Raw genomic sequence first — 6,000 nt, 5'->3', positions numbered from 1 at the left:
GCTTCATATTCTATGTTCTGCTTGGATGAAAATGAATGCTGTTTCTATATACAGTACTTTGAGCATGATGATGATGGTGTATGTGTGTGTGTTTGTGTGAATGGAAACAACTGGTGAGGGGGCTGTGCACTGACTGGTAGCCATTTTGCTGGGTCATCATATCAGTGAGCATTCATATTCCATATCCATCTTTCTCAGAGTAAAAATGGCAAAGTGCTAAATGCCAAGCATTGCAATCCCAAGCTGTGCAATGTGCTTGTGAAGCATTTGGCTCTTGTGATAACACAAACATAAGCTGCAAAACCCTCTCTTTTTTTTCCAGGAGACATCTATGCACTTTGCTGCCTAATTGCCAGCATACTTCTGCACAAGACCATCTTGTGCGTGGATGTGTGTGGAGACATGTAGGCATGCAGAGGAATCCTGCTGTCTGATTGTAATGGCCTCAGGAGCAGTTCATCCAGTATTGACGCCTTTGGGTGCAATGTGCATATCAATAGGAGCCTGTAGACGAGGACCTTCGGCGTTAAGGCTGAATGAGGTCAAAGATGAGAAGCCTGACCGACAGGGTCTGTGGGGATTTTCCACTGTAGGACTTAGGCTTCGATCGTGCACTTCAGAGCTACAACTAACAATTATTTTGGTTGTCGACTAATCTAATCGATAATTTTTTCGATTAGTCGGTTAGTAACGATTATTTTGGTCACATCTGTTTTGACTTTGTCCCCATATGCTCGACCAAATTGTCACGTGATGCTAAAGCGATTTGCTCCGACTCAAATATAAATACGACACATACATTTTGCGTCAACAAATTTTTATTGTCGACATAATCGATTATGCCGGCTAATTGCACCTACTAATAGGCTTTTTTTTTTTTTTTTTTTACAGTTTCACTTTAAGACTGAGATGACCTATTTCTGCTTCATAACCAGATGACTGGATGTAGTTCAGTATGTACAATACCCTTTTATGTATATGTCGCCAGCTGGTTTTAATCTGTGTGGCATGGCTTCATAAGTAATTAACTGTCATACTCCTGTCACACACTCAACACTCAAGGGATGAAACCTGGGTTATAAGTCAATAAAAGGGAGTGAAAATTCAAAACGAAGTTTAAAATCATTTCTCTCACTGACTTTTTTGCTTCCCTTCAGAGGCTCGGTCGGTGCAGTTCAATTTTCTATATAGAGTAAAGGAACACCCGCTAACACTGACCTATTGTTCTACTGGAGGGATTTAAGCTGTTCTCACTTGTGGATACAGCCAGACAGTCAGTATATCACATTTCATGTATTTTCACAGTCCTTTATCCTTCTTTTATGACTACTTCATTTCTTTTTAATCTCAAAGAGTGATATCCTCCAAAAGAAAAAAAAGAAGGAGCCTTTGGTTGCTAAAACTAATCTCTGCTTTGCAGTGGTTAATGTCCCGACAGCACTTCCCTGCATGTTGCTGCGCTGTCTGTCAGAAGAAAAGGTGTCTCTAAACTAGCATATTAATTCCTCCACATGAATGTGGCAGAGCTGGAAGGTACAAGAGGTCTCAATAGTCCTGCTGCCTCCAGGGATGCTCAGGAGGAACAAGACTTTGCCTCTCAGTAAGAACTCAACATGACAGCAGCTCCCTGAAGACGGCGCTCTTTAACACGTTGCCATTAGAGGAGGGTTTGCTCTAAAGCAATGATGTCAAAGCGTTGTGACATTGATGGCTTTTGACTGAAGTTTAACGTTGACTACAGGGGAAACAGGCCAGTGAGCAATGAGGAGGAAAATGTAGAGTGGGTTATTCGGTTTTATAAATGAGTATTCGCTCTCAAGGTGTTGGGATGTTTCTCCAAATTATTTATTAAAATATAATTTAATCAGATGAAATATTCATGCCTCCTTGGAGATATTTGGTTGTCATAATGATAAATATGCAGTTTAGTAAGATAATATCACTGATGTGAGTCACTCTTTATACCAGGCAGGGCACACCAAGGCAGTTGGACGCACAATATTCCCCACATGACTTTAAAAAAAAAACAAAGACAACAACAAAAGCAAAACAAATTATGTTTTGAGTTTGGCCTGAATTCTTGTTTTCATAGACCAGTGCAAATGAACCAATTATAACAGCTTCTTATGACACACAGCCCATGCAGAAAGAAGCTAACAGAAATGCAGTTTCAGACTGTCAGTCACTGATGGATTATGTAACCATAACCAATAATAACAATTTGTTGCTTTTTAAGTGGTGGAAGTTTCCAAAACGTCTCAGATCAGATCTCGAATCAGCTAATTGCCTGAGGATTTCTTCACAGCAAAGCTATAACATTTGATTTGCTACAGTAACATGTCTTCACAGAGCAGCAGTCAGTTCTGTTCAGGCACTTGCTGCTATACCTTTTCCCTCCACATGGTGTCACTGTGTCTGGACTGTGTAGTGGTGCTCACGACCAAAACCAATCACATTGTATTGACTCAGTCCAAAATATAATATGGCAGAAGCTCATTTGTTAATTGTTTCAGATCAAATCGATACAGTAATCTCTATAGTGCAAAATATAAATTCGACAATGTTTATATTTTAACAAGATGCTAATGAAACACACCAATGAAACACACATGTAACTGCAGTATCGACGCATGAAGATGTGAGTATTTGTGAAGAATGTCTCATCTGCTGTGTAATACGACCGTGGTGACTCACCCTTGACTATTAGGTTGCAAATTAAAACTCTGCTCCCATAAGCCGATGAAGTCTGTCACAGATAATTACAATTATGCTCAGTATAAAGCAAAGTGCATCAATCTGGATGTCGCTTTTGAGACAGAGTTTTAGTGGTCATTGGATGTGATCTCTCATGGTGTGTGTGGAGATCTGCCTTATTTTAGGACCTCCTCCTGTGGATACTTTCTGTGCACAAGATAAAAACATGCTACAGTATCTCTGAATTATGTATTCACATATAACAAGCATGGTGCTGCTCTGTAGATCTTCACACTCACGTTATTCATAATTTAAACACTAATAGATGTGCTCATTCTCTAAAGTTAAGCTTCCCTTTAAATGATTGCGCATACTTATAAAAAATAATCGGTATATAATGGGTGCTGGGATGCTCCTCAGGCCTCTCTTTTTTCCTGTATAATGATGTGTTGGACCAGTGTATTGACACTGATGAATTTGTTTCAGTTATAGCTGTACCAGCATGCTCAGACAGATTGTTTAATAATTTACACCTTTTCCATTGCAAACATACCTTGCCTCTTCATGCATTCACCAGTTATTCATGCAATTAAATTCTGGCCTCCAGCTGGGCTCTTTGTTCAGCACCACATGTAAAATAGGCATTTGGTTGAACAGTTAAATATTTCAGATATTACCATACACTGGTGAAGCTTAAGCTCCAACTTCTGCATTTTTGCTAAACTATCAGGGATACTGTAGGAAAAAAAAGTTTCACTTTTTTTTTTTTGTATTTCACAATCTCAAAACATGTCGGTGTGCGTGCTCAGACGCTCAACTTTCTCCATTATGCCGTTGTAGTGAAACAGTGTGTTTACTGTGCTTGTCCTCCTGATTTCCATTTCCAGCTCCTTTCTGTCCCAAGCCACGAGTAACAATGCAGTTCATCGCAATGCCACAAGCTCTGACAAGAGGATCAATCAGAGCTAATGAAGCCTGGGAGGAGGTGAGAGAAAGGGAAGAGAAAAAAAGGTATGGAGCCAAGAGCAGGAGTGAATGGGAAAGGGGGGGCTGGTGGGAGGAAGTCGGCCTATAGGGGTTGCTGGAGGAGAAAGAATACTACAGCCAAGGGAGCAGAGAGAGGATTAAGAAAAATGACACTTCCTCTTCACTCTCTCCCTCCATGCAAGGAAGAACTAATTCCTCTTCCCTCAGTTATGACCACTGGAATGACTGAGTATGAGGTCAGAGTTCCTGCTTTGGACTGAATGGGATTCTGCACAAGAGCCTAAATGCTGACCATCCCAATACTGAACTGACCAAGCAGAACGGGTAAAATCAATTATTTACGTCATGTATTGCCCCTTTTTGCATCTATCTCCTCTAAATGCACAGATTTAAGCTGCAGTTTACACATCGGCCGTCATGCATGTTTATTTTGTCAGTCTTCGAGAGGAAGAATACCAAGAATAGCACATACCTACAGAGAGCATAGGAGATGGAGCTCAATTTATTTCATATGGAAATGCCTGCATTGATGAATATTAAATCAGACTCAGAACATACATAGCACTTCAGTGTTTGTATTAGGCGTCTTCATCCTGCAGTTCACTTTAGCAGGGTAATCCAGTTTGATACTTCTAATGGATCATCTATTAAAGGACCTGTTAGGTTGTGTTACCCACACCCCTTTATCTTTATGCAAATGGTTCGACACTATGTACAAGTTTCCTCCGAGCACTTGTAATAATGAATGTGCCAAGCAGCTTTATTAATGTGTGATTAATGTGAGCCGGTACAACCAACTGAATGGATTTTTTCCACGGGATGAACGGTGGAGGCAATAAGATGGAAGGGGCTTAGCTTGGATCAATAAAGGTGTAACCTCAGTAGGGGAAATAATTACACATGCCCTGGAATCAGAACCCCCAGAGGCCACGAGGGGCTGATCCACTGGCAGGGTCCGCGTATAGCTGCTCGCGCCCCCAAAGGGTCTGAATTTTTACAGTTCGGATCACCAGCACTTCATGATCACCACTGAGATTAGCACCTCTACCTCGCGGGGTGAGCGTTGGCCCAGAGGTCATATCCCTCAACCAAATCCCAAGCTGTTCATTACCGCAGACCCCGATGCCTTGATGTTCCATAATCCGCTGTTATTGGCTGCTCGGCATGGTCGAGCCTCGGAGAGGAAGAAGTATCTCCCATCATCTTGCTGCACCCCTGCAAGTCAGCAGGGAGCGAGCAAGAAGCAGAGGTGGAGGGGGGGTGTTACAGACAGGAACAAAGGGGGGTTGCAGTCATCAATCTCTTCTCAAAACTCAATGCAGGAAGTACATGAAGAGCCTCTCTGGTGATAGCTCCCTGTGTTGCTCCTCCCCCACTTGTCATCATCATCATCGCCCTATCTTTCTCTCCCTTCGCTCTCACTCCCCGTTGCTCCTCCTCTGTTATGTCGGGTCTACATTCAATTTTCTCCATGCCTAATAACATCTCAGTGTCAAGTATCCATCGGTCTGTCTCTCTCTCCTTCTCTCTTTCTCTCTCATGTGCACACATAACACATTTCCCAATCATAGATCACACACTTCCCCGTGGCGGTTAGTGAGCAGAATTTAAAATATGGGGAATAAATGATCCCACCGACTCTGTTCTGCCCCGCTTAAGCTATGGGAATCTATTTTACATCCACGCCTTGAACCCTCCCCTCATGAGCGCCACTGCTCATCATCATGGTTGATGTGACGATAATGTGGCCAAGCAGAGGTCAGTTCGGATTATTCAGGAGGCATCATCATTTACTGTCTGTTAAGAAGAAGTGCGGGACGTGGAGGTGTCCAGTTAAGTGACGCTAACTCTGACTTGTCTCATCTCTTCTAACTCCTCTTCCTTTGTACATGCAGTACAGCTCTGTACTTCAACCGTTCCACTCGTTTCTGGTATGACTTTGTTACTTTCTCTCTCCCTCTGCCCTGTCTTTTGTCTTTCTCTGTGTGTCTCTTTCCAAAGACCTTTTTTTCTGCTTTCACTTTATATCTATTTCAAACCCTTGGAGCTTTTTTTTTTTCAACTGCAGTTTGAGAGCAATTGATTATACCACACTCCTCCTCACCGTTGCTCTTTCCCTGTCTACACACATACACACACACACATGCACACACTCATCTCTCTTTCTCTACCTCTCCCTGTTCCAATGCACTTGACTTTTGCGAGCATATTTCGCTCTGCCTTTGCAGCAGTGTAAAGGGAGCCATGTGGTGGATGTAGACACACACCTCGCACAGTGATGCTGCTGCTCTGTACAAGAGAGCGCACACACATACACAC

Source organism: Trachurus japonicus, chromosome 13 (assembly GCF_045865225.1).
Source record: "Trachurus japonicus isolate A0001 chromosome 13, Traja_1.0".
In the NCBI taxonomy this organism is placed as follows: Eukaryota; Metazoa; Chordata; class Actinopteri; order Carangiformes; family Carangidae; genus Trachurus; species Trachurus japonicus.
Note: the sequence above shows the minus strand (reverse complement) of the source record.